This window comes from Canis lupus, chromosome 11, assembly GCF_003254725.2.
Source record: "Canis lupus dingo isolate Sandy chromosome 11, ASM325472v2, whole genome shotgun sequence".
In the NCBI taxonomy this organism is placed as follows: Eukaryota; Metazoa; Chordata; class Mammalia; order Carnivora; family Canidae; genus Canis; species Canis lupus.
This window is the reverse complement of record NC_064253.1, coordinates 27,650,300-27,666,496: the sequence shown is the minus strand read 5'-3', so window position 1 is coordinate 27,666,496 and position 16,197 is coordinate 27,650,300. Positions and strand designations below refer to the sequence as shown.

Genomic DNA, 16,197 nt, shown 5'->3' with positions numbered 1-16,197 from the left:
TAGGAGGCCATCTTGTATAAATACCTTTAAGAATCTACAATATGATTCTTTAAAACCTGTGTCTACAAGAGGGCAAACAGTTTATCCAGGGAGGTGGCATGTAGTAGAAGCCATCTCCTGTAAGGTAACACAAGAAGCCCTACAACACATTTCAGGGAATCAATGTATGAGAGCAACAACCGACAAATCATGGCCTTCCTGCCTCTCTCCTCCCTTTGTTGTAAATTTCACAACCATTGGGAAGAAAGTGAGAGACCTATACAGCAGGGAGAAGGCAGTATAAACATGGAGCACAGGGCATCATGGGGGTACCCTGCAATCTAAACTCTATAGAAAGCATTCCATTTCGAGAGGCTAGATTGTCAAAGAAAGCCATTTCAGAGTGCTGTCAAGATAACAATGAGAACAGCTTAAGTTATTTTATTTATCTTAACACCTGCTGCTAGAACAGCAGAAAACTTCATGAGCCCAGGCTATGTATAGGACACTGTGTTAGGTACTTGGTGGCAGAAGAATACAAAAGTGAAAAAGGCATTAAGACTTGCACCAAAGGACCTCAAGTGGAAGGAAGACAATAGGGAAAGAGAAATCAAGACATATATAGTGGACTTGTTAACAAATATGTTAATAGAAGAATAAAAAAGTCTTGTGCTTGTGGAAAACTTCATGGAGAAGATTAAATTGGGTTTTCAAGGGATATTTGGAACAAAAGCAAAATGGCAGAGGTGATGCTGTAGTTTTATCAATTGCTTGAGTAGATAGCAATGCCATGGACCATGATAAACCAGCATAAAGAAGCAAGTTTGGGAGGCAAATAAGTTCAATTAAAAATTAATATGAAGTCCCTCACTCTATCCATATGATGCAATCTAAATGACATTTAGAAATAGAGGCCTCAGTCTTGAGAAACCTAGTTTGCACTCTCTCAGGTAGTGTGTGTGTATAAAGACCAGCAATGGAGCTTGCAGAGTTGCCTTCTGAGCCTAAATAATTCAGGCGATATGGATACCTTTGCTTCTTGTAGTCCAACCTTATAAAGCCATAGTTGCTATCCTCTGACATTATGATTTAACTTGAGAGAACTGCTCACAAAAGACTGCATCTACCTGTTCAGGGTTGTGGTAGGAAAATCTATTGAGATAATTCTTATCTTACATTGGTTTCTCCAAAAGGCATTTTTAAAAACTGAGAAAGTAATCCCTCTACCTCTTCCTAACAGGTCTACATGCACTGACTTTGTGATCTAAGTCTTGGGAGAGGGATGGAGCCTTCACCATGATTTTAGTGGAGAGGGTCACTGTGAAGGCTTCTTTAGTAGCCTGTATTAGAAAGAAGAAATACCCAACAGATGGACAAAGGCTAAAGTCTTACAGCAGCTTTACGGAATAAAAACAACTAAGCTCCAGGGGGGCTTCCAGGATGGAATCTAGTGGAAGATGAGAGGAACCTCCAAAAAGACCCAATCTTAGCAGGTAAGGATAACTGAGATATGTGAACATATTCTGCACATTATAAAATGCTATTCAAATGAAAGGCATTATTACTACTCAAACGCCCAATGCCATCTCTCCCTTAGAAACTGCTCTCAGGAAATCTTATTTCACACAGTCACACTAGGTAGACAGAAGCTAATGCATAGTCCCTTCAGGTTTTGTGTCTTATTAAAGGAATTTCTGGCATGAATGAGCAGGTGATAATGTGACTGGCTAAGTGTATGTGTGTGTGCACCTGTATGTGGTAATGTGTAATGGACAGTTGATGAATCTACTCTGAGAGCATAATATGGCAACTAGTGAGGTTAATCATGGAAGAACCCACAAGTAGAAAAATAGGCAGGACTTGCTGTAATCAAGCTCAACTCACTATGCCAGCCACCATCTTTTTATTTCACAATGAAATAATACATTTAAATAGACTCTAACTTTAACAATAACAGCTACTGTGTACAAACTATACATGTGCATGTATATATAATACACTATTTATATTTATATATTATATAAATTATGTGATTATATAATAACTTTTTCCTCATTCTGTTTAAGGTCTTCTGATAAGGCTCTTGAAATTCTTATCCTAAATCTGCTTGCCATTTAATTATAAATAGGCAGAAGGGTGGGGTTGAGGCAATGAATGTGTGTGTATGTGACAGAGGGAGATTTGTGTGCTCTACTTCCCTAACGGCTGTTATGTTTCACATTCTTCATTTTGCCTTTAAGATGCTATGTGCTTTGTAGGTGGTACTTCCTGCTAGCCATATTTTGATAGGGAGATTAATGAGGATGGTCCTTGGATAGTTATGGTCTTCCTGCAAACACATAGTATCCTAAAGGCAAAATGAAGAATGTGAAACATTAACAGTCACTAAGGACATTAGAACACAAATCACTGTCTACACACACACACATACATTCATCCCCACCACTCCACCCCTGCCCATTTACAATCAAATGACAAGTAGATTTAGGACACGAATTCCAAGACCCTTACCAGAAGACCTGAAACAAAATGGAAAATATAGGTCGCCCTGACGCTTTCAACATTCCCCAGAGAACTCTGTGCCTTCTGACAGCAAGTGTGTCTGCTTCTATTTCTGACTCTTCCTTTAGGAGGCCCCTCAGGGCTTGGCTGCTCTGCTCCAAGAGTACGCAACCCAGGGCACTCTGGCAACTTGCTTCAGTTTCTATATAAGACTCAGCATTTGTGTATTGATATGCTTTCTCCTTAATCCATTTTCCATCATTAAGATGCCTGATACTGGCAGCCAGGAAAATCTGCCACCCTGGTTCCCTCTTCCTGCCAAGACCCATCCATTCAATATTTACACTGAAAAAAAATAGGAGAAATGATTATAGCATTTATAAACTGTAGAATGAGTTATGTATCATATAAGGAAAGGGGCATTAACCTTTCCTTTCACATTCACCTTATGTTGAGTTTGAGAAGGCTCTCTCTCTGAGTTCACGAACTTACAGTAAAGCCAAACAGTTGTTCCTGTCCCTCTGTCAAGAACAGATATCCCACCTTAAGAACAAGATAATAGATAACTTTTTGCTAAAGAGGGTGATTTACCTTCAGCAGGGAATGTCTGATCTCATATATTAATCTACACTTAAGTCTTTAATCAAGCCTAATTTTGTATCAATCAGTCCCCCTATCAACAAACAGTATGTGGGGATAGGGAGATGGGGACATTGCTAAACTTAGCTTGGAGTTGCCAGGCTGGACAAGCATGGGGCAAGACTGCCAACAAAACAACTGATGGAGCAGCCTGCTTGGCTGAAAGAAAGGAGCTCAAGGTAAAAGGAAAGGGGCAACCCTATTGATGAGACCTGAAAGCCCACCTTCCAACAAACTGTCCATGGAAACAGCCACACATGGAGACAGAGGCAGCTGTCAAGAAGCCCAGCAGCTGATTTCAATTATAAACATTCGCTGAAAAATATTCACAAAAAAAGAGTTCAGGACCACAGGGAGCCAAAAAGATCAGTCTATCTTCCTTCCTTCCCTCCTTCTCTCCTTCCTTCCTTTCTTCCTCTCCCTCCTTCCTTTCTGTCCTTCGTTTTTTTCCTTCATTTTATTTAGTACTTTTATGTCCCTGGTTCCATTAAAGTTTGTGTTGCTTCTAAGGAAAAAACAAACCCCATGGCACATACAATAGAATCATTAAAACAAGGATAAAAAGAACAAAAGATGTAGAACAAAGAGATAATACTGAAAGGAGAAATCACTGTAGCAGAAAATCTAGGGTAAGTAGTATTTATCACAACTAATCTATAATCTAGCTTTTAGCTACAGACATAAGGAGTCACAAACACTCATTAACTACTGAAAATAAAGCATAACGAAAATTTAATGCTGAGGGGAAAAAAGTTACATAGAGATTCAAACTGAAACTAATACTTGTGGAACATACTGACAGGCCAGGCATCTCCTCACTTAATGCTTCCAGTAAGCCTGCCATATGGTCATTATACCACCCATTTACAGATGAGGAAACAGGCTTTGAGGAGTAGAGTGAACCTGACCATTAAGGAACTTCATGGACAATTTATTTAATGAAAAGTTGACATCTACCACAAAATTATTCTGCATTTGGTCAAAGGCCTGAAAGAGGCAAAGCCACCAAAGGTACCAAGTTCTTCAAGAAGCAACTGATATCTCAAGTGACTAGAATCTCTTCCACTTGGGAAAGAAAGAGTAGAGGTGGCATCTGGGTACTATTTGGGCTCTATCCATGAGCACAACATGTCACAGAACCACCTTCAGGGCAGCGTTTTACTATTTTTACTGTTGTTTAAGCTGACATCCAGGAACAGAATCTATGAAACTAGAGCAAGAAACAAAGTCTATGAACCCTCTGCGATCCTGTCCTAAATTTTGCTTTGCACAAGAGTGGGAGCAATTGTCAAGTCTCAGGCTGTCATGTACCAGGTTCCCTGGAACTTCCTGGTAATCATGGAACCAGGATTTCTTAGGCCTCTAAAGGTGGTTGAGAGTGGAGAGCTGGGTAGAAGCCGATCAGGTCTGGCAGATCAGCTATTTGGCTACCATATGTCTCTTTCACATGGGAATGTATTTGCTCCTCACGGCAATCCAGGGAGATAGATAATATGGTGGTTTTTAATCCCATCTTGTAGAACAGGAAGCCAAGGCCAGAAAACATTAAGATTTTGCCATGAATCAGCATACTCATGACACTTGTGGATCTTGTGGCACTGAAGCCTATGCGCTTCACCCTACACCTACTCCCACTCCCAGTAAGAAACACCCTCTTGGAGAATGAAGGACAGTACTGTATATTGTTCAGAAAATCCTATTTAAATTGATTATGTGTCTGAAGAGCTATATGCCTGCCTGATAATAATTTGCCTTCTCTTCTGCGTTCTCTGAGCAATAATTTACGGGTCTCAGAAAGCTGACTTACACAACTGAGTAAACTCCTGCAATTAATTTTACACTTGTGCCATGCTTCCTGCATTTCCACTATTGTCTGGTTCTGATTTTCTATATCCTGTTCCAAAACTGGGACTCACTCAAACCAGACACCTTCTTCGTAGGTTCCACCCAACCCTCCACTCTCAACCACTGTCAGAGACCTAACAAGTCATTGTCCCATTATTGCTGGAATTTCCAGGGAACCCTGTACATAGTCTGACAGACCTAAACTGACAGCTGCCCCCACCCCTCCAAGAGGCAAAATTTAGGACAGAATCCCAGAGAAAACTGTACAGACTTTGCTTCCTGCTCTAGCTTCATAGATTCTGCTCCCAGAAATAAGATTAAGCAACAGCAGAAATTCCAGAGTTCTGAAAATATACTGTCAACTGGGATGACAAAAAACAGATGCATGGAGCTCAGTTTCATATGGTGTCTGGCGGTGGAGTTAAAAATTTTAACAAGGGATGGAAGTGGGGAGGAGGAGCGGGAGAGATAGAGGTAAAGGCCATGAACTAGCTGCCTTGAAATCCTGGTTTGGAAGCAGGTGTTAGAGAATCATGGTGAAATCATATTCCTTTGTCTCTACTAAAAACAGTGAAATTTAAAAGTCTAAGGAAAAGGGTATACAGAATATTATTTTTCATTAGCACCAGGCAGACTGCATTGTTGTGCTCATAACAGGCTTGGGATTGAGAAAACCTGAATTTTTATCTTGTTATTGCAGTTTAAACAGATACAAGGGAATCTGAGTTCAAGTGCTAAGGTTTCCTGTCTAAAGAGAGTAATGGAAGAATGTGATATTTATTTTTAAAATACAAATTCACCTTGGACTTATCCATCTGAAAGTATGATAATAGTTACTGTGACAATGACAACTCAAATCACATAGACTTCACTTGTTGCTACAGGACCAGAGTCTTCTATGCAATAATCCCTTAGTGTCCCATATATCTCTAGGAGTCCCAGGGAAGTTTTCATATGTGCTCACAAATCAGGGTCCTCCTACCAGGCAGCTATGTCACCTCTGGCACCACACCAGAGCCCTCAATGTGCTAAGCATTGGCCCACAGAGACGGAAGGGAAAGATGACGCTTACCTCTCTGCTACGTGAAACCTACTCAAGAGGAGCCAGAAAACAGACTCTCTCCTGCTCTTCTGCTTTGTGATGTTTTTAGTGGAGTAAGTTTGTCATATTTTACCCACATAAATTATCTCTATTGAACCAGAAATGAATTCCTGAAATTGGGCCAGAGAGAGAGAGATTTGAGTTGGCAGCCTTCACACTTTACCTGGAAAATCCCTTTCCTCTGACAACCAAGACTGGGTTACAACAAAGCCAAGCTCATCACACCAATGCCCTTGTCCCAAGAGGTCCCTCACTACCTTGAAAAGACAGACCTCTAGTAAACCTACCTCACACTCACCACATTCATCCATTCGACAAATGCTTACTGAGTACCTACAATGCACCAAAAGTAATTGAAACTCCTCTTTCTAAAGCACTGGTTCTCTTTAGAACGTCTATAAATCCTAAGCATATTCACTCCTTCCAAAATGTAAGAGCCTGCCAGCAGTCATGGGCAACCACAGGGATGTATTTCCAGCTATATCACCATCTGAATGCATGTAATATTAATCATTCCACACTCAAACATCTCTTTTCTAAAGAAGTACCCAGAAGCCCACAGGCATAGCTATACTTAGAAAGCTGCTGTAGGCTTTTGGGGAAGTAAAATAATCCTGCCAACAAAAGACTCATCCATATTAATATAAAAGAGAATAAGTGCAATTATTAAAAAGTAGGCATTATCAGATTTACACACATGTAAAATAGGACAAAAGTGACTACAGAGTACAGATAGAATTTCACACAAATTTATACAGTGAATGGAATGGAAAAAACAATGACAATTTCTCCTCTCTGCTTGAGAGATAAATGGATGCACCTTGTCATTTTCTCCTGTACGTCTCTGGAGGGAGTAATTTCAGAGGTATGTATTTACAGTTCCAAAGGTCAGAAGGCCCATGATTTTGCATTGTAAAATCGAAAGGTCAGGCCTCTTATTGAGCCTATTATGTTTTCAAGGAGACACCCTAAGAAAGGGAGAGTGGAAAGAGAATCACCTCTCCTCAGAGAAAATTTCATCATTTTACCCTTACGAGGCCTGAGGGTCCAGACTGTAAGAAGGACCAACATTACCAAGTTGGAAACCACTGGATTTATATGGGCATTAGTGTGCTTCTGTGCTAGATATTTTACACAGAATAATTGTAAAACATCATGCTTACAGATTTTAAATTTCCAAAGAAGAGCATATTTGCATTCAAAACCCATTTCATCTACTGGATACTCACTGACATCAAACAAAAAACAAGCTTCGATGGGATGGTTGGAGAAGGAAATGGGAATATGGGGCTTAACAGGCCAAGAAAGACAAAGAATGACCAAAAAAAGATGGTTTAGAAAAATACCCAATATAAACTTTGCTAATTTCATAAGCTTATCAAGAATTAACACTCCTAAAAAAAAAAAAAAAAAAGAATTAACACTCCTGGTGACAGATAGTAGCTACACATGTGAGCATATAGAGTTGTCAAATCACTATATACCTGAAGCTAATGTAGCTCTGTGTGTTGACTATACTTCGATTTAAAATTTTTTAAGAATCAATACTCCATTCAACATGTATGTGTACTCACATGCTCAGGCACATGCCACGTGCATAAATCTCAAATGAATAAATATTTATACTCTTTAACATTTTATGACAAAATAATTTATTGAGGTAATAGTTAATGATTTGGCTCTTCATTTTGTTCTTTTTCTGTTATGCAAGAATGAGAAGGAATGAGAGTTATATATAATTTGATCTCGAATTTCCTCTGGTCACCTTTTTCCTCACTTTGGTACATTTGTAGAGCCCACAGCAGAATCAACTTTAAAACAACTTCCCTTTCAGACCTTAGTAGAGCCTGAAAGGACCTCTGCCTCCATAGGTGCTTGAGTCAACCACAGTTCTCAGTACAGTCATTGGCTTGGTGTGTGGGGATGGCTGCTTCTTAACTCTAAACAACAGTTCAGATGCTGCTTTTTGAGGGAGGAACTGGTCCCTATAAAAGCCAAGTTTCCCATGGTGCATCCAGAATTAGCACTGGAGCCAGAAGCAAAGCTAAGTTCACAACATCTACAAAAATACATCAGTGGAGGGTATTCAGTTTTGTTTTGATTGTTGTTTTTGGTGATCACTGGAAATAACACTTCAAATGGATTTCCATCCTCATTTTGACTCTTCCATTACAATTTCACCGAACAAGTCATGACTCCATAGGAATAAATAATCACATTAAGCCCAAACACCCTACAAACTGGACCATCTCAGCACCTTCTAACTTGTGTTTTCTTTGCTTTCCAAAGACAAGCCCTTAAGTTCCAGCAGCAAGAATTATCAGCTCAAGGCAAGCTGTGCTGGCTGATGAGGGTGGCTCTGCTGGGTCACCTCTCCCCTCAGATAATACTAGGTGAGCAGTCACTTGAAGGGGAAGCCAGAGGAAGGGCTCCTGTATCAAAAACATGGGTGGAAATATTTTTTAAAACAAAGCTTTCGGGCACTGAATTCTTTTTGGCAAATAAATTCTAATATCTAGCAAAGCGTTCCCTTCACTTTCTGTTAGTTAGCACAATTCCTTTCTAGAAATCAGAGCAGAAGGATTTGCAGCAGGCAAACCACACTAGGGTCGTTTCTAAACATTAACTTTTGCCTACTGAGGCATACTGTATGTGGGAGTTGGAAATAGAGGACATATTCTCTAACTAATGAAAATTGCACAAGCCCAAACTCATCACTAAAAATAATTTCCTAAACAAATCAACTAAATCGGCCAATGATCATTTTCATTTTTCTAACATTTAGTATTCTGTTCAAAGAGGACATGATGATCTATGATTATATCTGGGTGTTGGGATTATGGAAGGCAACTTTTTTTCATACTTTTCTGTAATTTCATCAAAATAATGCATGCATTTTTCTAGAAAGTTTTTTTTATTTTGAATGTTGGGGAGCATTGTATTTATTTTTGTTTTTAGCGTGGCTAGCTTTCCCAAAGCTCACTGTCTTGAGCTGTCTTTCAGCCCGAGAGAGGTCTCAGGAGTCACCTGAGCCAGCCAGATTTTCTGCACAACCTGTTATGGAGCACACATTAACTTTATTGCCTTGTCTGGCTGTAATTTAAGAGAGACCTCAAATATGTTGAATCAGATACCCAGGGGCAACTCAGAAAGGAAGAGGCTCACCAGGTTTATTGCATTCCCTGGAAAGAGGGCAGAATGACTGAGCGCAGCCAGGATACACCAAGGGCGACACTTTTATGTGGGGATCAGCATTTAATTTGTCTTTGTATTTTATGAATTGCAGGCAGAGATGTATTTGCAGGAAAATACATGGGCATTTTTGAAAGCGATTAATTAAGCATGCAATTTATATGAAAACAATTTACTACAGGACATTATCAGAGCACCCAAAATGCACATGCAATTTCCTTGACTTCTAATTTGTGGGCATAATTTATTTTGATTGTGCAATTAGGAAAGTAGACCTTTATTAATTTCGGTGCAAGTCTAAAGAAGCAAGACAAATTTAGCAGTGAAAGAGTCTGCCTTAATGGAAAAGAGGGAGGTGTGGCCTTGGGCTCTTGCCTTGTACATAACTCTCTGATTCCAAAGCCATGGAATTTTATCTATTTCTGCTCCTGATTTTCTTCAACAGGTCATTTAACCACATTGAGCTTCAGCTTTTTCTTTTATAAAATGGAACTGAAAAATAACCCTCCTCCCGGACTGGCATTTAATGACAGGTTTGGAGGGTCTGTCATGGTTCACTTAGTCCCTTGGTAATGGCAGGCTGCCCCATGCCTGGCCTCACTATGCAGCCTCACTGTTCCCCAGCCTCCCCTTCAAGATAAATGCAATTTCACTGCATGCAGCAAGTTCACTGCAGTGCCCTCACCAACTGACTGTAGGCCCACAGCTGTCAAGAATGAAGAAGGCAGACAATGGCCTGAAACAGATTTTTGTTTTATGACAAGCAAACTGTCAGTGTGGAAATGGAGCCCATGATCCCATTAACTTTGTCCTATAATACACCAGTAAATTAGTCCAAATCACCAAAATTCCACTAGCAATTTTCAAGGGATACAATCCCCAAAGGAGTAGTTACATTTGTAGAAGTTGGGGAAAACTATCAAATTATCAGCAGAAAAGTCTGTCAGAGGTCTGCCAGTGGCATGAAGAAAGGGTTCACTGGCCTCTAGTCCTACCTCTTTCCCTCGCACTTACTGACCACAGTAAAGGGGAAAGGGATGAAAGAAATCAGCATGCGCTAGATACCATACTAGACCCCCTTCCTGTGTTATACCACACCAGGGCCATAAGAGGTATGTTTAGGGGCACCTGGGGTGCTCAGTTGGTTTAGTGTCTGACTCTTGATTTCAGCTCAGGTCACAGTCTCAGGGTCATGGGATTTAACCCTACATCAGGCTCAATACTGAACATGGTATCTGCTTAGGATTCTCTCTCTCCCCCTCCCTCTGCCCCTCCTTCTCCTTTGCCCCCCGTCTCTCCCTCCACTTTTTCTCTCCCTAAAAAAAAAAAAGGGCAGGGGATATTTATTACCATTTTGCAAATGGGACTAAGAAAGGTTATGTGGGGCTCAGAAAGGTTAGAATTCATTTACAATTGACTATAGAGTCCATGCTCTTTCAGCAGACCCCTCAAACTGTGGGCTACCCCAGAAATGCAGAGTTAGGGCAATGTGGTTCTTTCCCTCTTGTGAGCCTTCCATTTGGCAGCTGAACCTTAAAAGACAGTTTAGCCACTTTCTGAATTCCAAGTGGCACTTAGCTTGTGTGTGCTAAAAATCATCACTTTCACTGTTTAGTATGAGTCTGAGAACTTTCCTTGGTTTTTGATATACCACCATCTTCAATATCAATAGCACTTGATTGTTTCCCAAGCACAGTCATAATCACTATTTATATATGTAACCCAGACTTTACCAGAGTGGGCTCAAAACAAAAAAACTACTTTTTTCTTTCATATACAAATTACAGTGCCATTGAATCCCCACGTATCCAGATTAGCAGAAAATCTAAGTTTTCTACACTCATACAAAGAGATCCCTTCTCCATGTGACCAGAATTCCCAAATAAGCTTACTCAGTCCTCAGATTCTGTCTGGATTCTCCTGCTGTAAGAATGAAGGTAAGGGTCTAATCAAACCAAAGAAATGACTTATTTACCGCCAATGTTGACACTATTACCAAACCAGGAAGGCACTAGTAGGAAACAAAAGCTTTGTTCATTAAAACTGGCACTAGAAAAACTTGGGAATTGGAAGCCTTACCCGTTTGCTTCCACTGCCACTATTGTTACTAGAATACTATGTCATCACCCAAATCAAAGAGGTTCTCAAATCTGATGGCCCCAGCACCATTCCCTGTAGTGGCTCCTTAGGCCCCACTATCAGGTTCAACCATGGATGCCCCCACTCAAACTCAACCTGGAATTTCAGTTATTATATTCCTAGTTATCTCATCTCACCCATCTTTTCCCTGGTGCAAACTATATCCTGGAGCATAGTTTCCATCATGACCCAGGAACTATACCCAGGAATTCACTCACCAACAGTCACAGCCCTGGTGTTGACTTGGGACTGTGCATTCACATTTCTCCCTTTCTTAGGACAATTTCTTCTTACAGTTTATGACAACATTTCTGGAGCTCTAACCTAGGAGGGCTTTTGCCCAAGTCCCATCAGAACTCAAAGTTTCCTTGGAAACCTTGTAAATTGGTAGAGACACACAAATAGAGTGGAGTTTTACCACATATCTAAATACCTTCAAGGAGTCACTTGGTGGCCTTTTCCACAACCAAATGAATCTGCTCAAGAGTGAATAAATATTCCCTCCTAGAGAAAAAAAAAACTGCTTACAACTTTAAAATGGCAGTAATTTAAAAGTCAGTAAATAGAGTTACAGTCCTGTCTGCCTGAGCACTTTATTAACAAGCTTTCTCCCTCTATCTAGGATTGTTTGGAGTACACATTCATGAGGATATGAGAGATATACATGCACAACTCTCTCAAGGTGGTGTGGTAGAATACAAATGATGATTATCCTGATGACAGAAATGATATCACACAGGAGTCACTCACTTCCTACCATGACACTGCACTAAGTGCTCCAGTTATGGTATCTTATCTAATCATCATAATAATCTTACAGGGTAGATGCTACCATCAATCACAGATGAGAAAACTTGAGCTCAAACAGGCTAAGTGGCAGACATAAATAGCAGTGCTAGGATCTGAACCCACAAGGATCAGACCCAAAAGTCTGTTTTCTTAACCATTTATAAATTTTGAGTTAGAAACAACAATTTAGGTAAAATCTCTATAGCACCCTTAGACCTAGCAATTATTAGCTGAATGACCTTCAACAAAATATACTTTCATTGATGATCAACTTCCTTATATGTGAATGAAGCTCATAATGACCATTTTCCAGGCTTTTGTGAGGAGAAAAAAGGGAAATAATATGAAAAGACCTTCATAAATCATTAAAAAGGTAAAACATGAGCTATATTTTCAATTTATGTCTTGCTAATTTAGGTGGCAACATGATGAAAATAGACCCTGGGAATCTTGATGACTGTGGCCATTACTGTGATTACAAGGATTGGCCCTGACAGCTTGATGAGATAGGAGTAAGATGCTTCTAACATACCTAAGATATTAGAGTGGACATGTATCTTTGGCTGCCAAAATCTTTTGATAATTCTCCACATTGTGAATCCTACCTTCTCAACATAGAATTTTTTAAAAATCTAATCCTAATATCCTTTGCTGTCAGGGATTAGACTTGTGGTTTAGGTCCCACCACACAGACCCATCCATAGGATATCGATTTTGAGGAGATACATTGCAGGACAGGTGGTACCCTGGTCAGTTTTTCTCACTTTCTCTAATCTCTATAAGCATTCCGGAAAATAAGTAATATTACCACCATGCCACAGCTGAGAAATCCGAAGTTCAGAGGTTAAGTGAGTTGTGTGAAAACATACAGCCAGCTATTACAGAAGCCAAGCTTCATAAAAAGCCTCTCTGCTTCCAAAGCCCACCATCTCCCCACTAAAACACTTTGAAGTGGAATGTGGATATGAACTCAAGAATTTCTAGGCTCCCATGGATCAGCCTTCCCACAAAAAGAAATCACCTACTTTAAAAGATTTATCCACTGTTGTCTAATGACCTCCAGAAAAACAGCTCTAGCTACATTTTGGTGTCCACATAAGGTATTTTTCATGAGCAAGTTTATTTAATCTGAGAGAATAAAGATTGATTTTCCTATTACTCATTCTAGTGGTTTTACGTATTTAAATTGCAAACCATCCTCAGAGGCAGTTCTAAGTAATGAAAGGTAATGGTATCTATTTAAGGACCAAAGCAGTCAGATTTCAAAGAATTGTCATTGTATTTGTTAAACAATATCATATTTGAAGTTTCCTGATTTTTTTTTTAATTTTAAGGTAAGTAACACTGAAAAGTCGCAAGTATTTTTGTTACCATCCAATGGGGCAGGCAAAAATGAAAATGCAGGTGTAGTCTGTAAGAAGGGAATCACTAAGTGGGAAACCTTACCTCAGGTCCAGGGAGACAACCGGCTCCTTCCAAGTGGCAGTGGCTCCAGTGATGGGTGAAGATTCCCAAGCCAGGTGTCTTCATTTTTATTGCCTTCACTTTAAGAGAAGAAAATAATACAAGAAAACTTTGCCCAGGTCAAATAAGATGTCTTAGGGAAATGAAACCAACCATTCTACGAGCACAATCATTTTGACACAAGTCCTCAAAGTAGGTCAGCCATTTCTTACAGTCTAAGAATCTGGAAATCCAGGAATGTCAGTATAAAAAAGAGGAACACTAAGTATATTGCAGTAATATATAGCATTTCCTTGATTCTGACATATTATTGATTATGCCCCTTTGGGTTATTAATAGTTTCTCAAAAAAACAAAGAAACATTTCAAATGAACATATTGCTTTTAAGATGGACCCCAATTTCCTGAAGATAAAATATTGAAAATATTTTTTTTTTTTTTTAATTTTTATTTTTTTTTTTTTATTGGTGTTCAATTTACTAACATACAGAATAACACCCAGTGCCCGTCACCCATTCACTCCCACCCCCCGCCCTCCTCCCCTTCCACCACCCCTAGTTCGTTTCCCAGAGTTAGCAGTCTTTATGTTCTGTCTCCCTTTCTGATATTTCCCACACATTTCTTCCCCCTTCCCTTATATTCCCTTTCACTATTATTTATATTCCCCAAATGAATGAGAACATATAATGTTTGTCCTTCTCCGACTGACTTACTTCACTCAGCATAATACCCTCCAGTTCCATCCACGTTGAAGCAAATGGTGGGTATTTGTCATTTCTAATAGCTGAGTAATATTCCATTGTATACATAAACCACATCTTCTTTATCCATTCATCTTTCGTTGGACACCGAGGCTCCTTCCACAGTTTGGCTATCGTGGCCATTGCTGCTAGAAACATCGGGGTGCAGGTGTCCCAGCGTTTCATTGCATTTGTATCTTTGGGGTAAATCCCCAACAGTGCAATTGCTGGGTCGTAGGGCAGGTATATTTTTAACTGTTTGAGGAACCTCCACACAGTTTTCCACAGTGGCTGCACCAGTTCACATTCCCACCAACAGTGTAAGAGGGTTCCCTTTTCTCCACATCCTCTCCAACATTTGTTGTTTCCTGCCTTGTTAATTTTTCCCATTCTCACTGGTGTGAGGTGGTATCTCATTGTGGTTTTGATTTGTATTTCCCTGATGGCAAGTGATGCAGAGCATTTTCTCATGTGCATGTTGGCCATGTCTATGTCTTCTTCTGTGAGATTTCTGTTCATGTCTTTTGCCCATTTCATGATTGGATTGTTTGTTTCTTTGGTGTTGAGTTTAATAAGTTCTTTATAGATCTTGGAAACTAGCCCTTTATCTGATATGTCATTTGCAAATATCTTCTCCCATTCTGTAGGTTGTCTTTGAGTTTTGTTGACTGTATCCTTTGCTGTGCAAAAGCTTCTTATCTTGATGAAGTCCCAATAGTTCATTTTTGCTTTTGTTTCTTTTGCCTTCGTGGATGTATCTTGCAAGAAGTTACTATGGCCGAGTTCAAAAAGGGTGTTGCCTGTGTTCTTCTCTAGGATTTTGATGGAATCTTGTCTCACATTTAGATCTTTCATCCATTTTGAGTTTATCTTTGTGTATGGTGAAAGAGAGTGGTCTAGTTTCATTCTTCTGCATGTGGATGTCCAATTTTCCCAGCACCATTTATTGAAGAGACTGTCTTTCTTCCAATGGATAGTCTTTCCTCCTTTATCGAATATTAGTTGCCCATAAAGTTCAGGGTCCACTTCTGGATTCTCTATTCTGTTCCACTGATCTATGTGTCTGTTTTTGTGCCAGTACCACACTGTCTTGATGACCACAGCTTTGTAGTACAACCTGAAATCTGGCATTGTGATGCCCCCAGATATGGTTTTCTTTTTTAAAATTCCCCTGGCTATTCGGGGTCTTTTCTGATTCCACACAAATCTTAAAATAATTTGTTCTAACTCTCTGAAGAAAGTCCATGGTATTTTGATAGGGATTGCATTAAATGTGTATATTGCCCTGGGTAACATTGACATTTTCACAATATTAATTCTGCCAATCCATGAGCATGGAATATTTTTCCATCTCTTTGTGTCTTCCTCAATTTCTTTCAGAAGTGTTCTATAGTTTTGAGGGTATAGATCCTTTACATCTTTGGTGAGGTTTATTCCTAGGTATCTTATGCTTTTGGGTGCAATTGTAAATGGGATTGACTCCTTAATTTCTCTTTCTTCAGTCTCATTGTTAGTGTATAGAAATGCCACTGACTTCTGGGCATTGATTTTGTATCCTGCCACGCTACCGAATTGCTGTATGAGTTCTAGCAATCTTGGGGTGGAGACTTTTGGGTTTTCTATGTAGAGTATCATGTCATCGGCGAAGAGGGAGAGTTTGACTTCTTCTTTGCCAATTTGAATGCCTTTAATGTCTTTTTGTTGTCTGATTGCTGAGGCTAGGACTTCCAGTACTATGTTGAATAGCAGTGGTGAGAGTGGACATCCCTGTCTTGTTCCTGATCTTAGGGGAAAGGCTCCCAGTGCT

The 16,197-nt window shown here is 39.7% G+C and overlaps 1 long non-coding RNA gene across 1 annotated transcript in view; it reads right to left on the bottom strand.

The window, feature by feature from the left end:
* Positions 1-13,727, bottom strand: part of LOC118350167 (uncharacterized) — a 60,833-nt gene extending 47,106 nt beyond the window's left edge. The window contains exon 1 of the long non-coding RNA XR_007401035.1: positions 13,634-13,727. This is a non-coding gene — a long non-coding RNA (uncharacterized LOC118350167). The remainder of the gene's footprint in view (positions 1-13,633) is intronic.
* Positions 13,728-16,197: the final 2,470 nt, after the last annotated feature.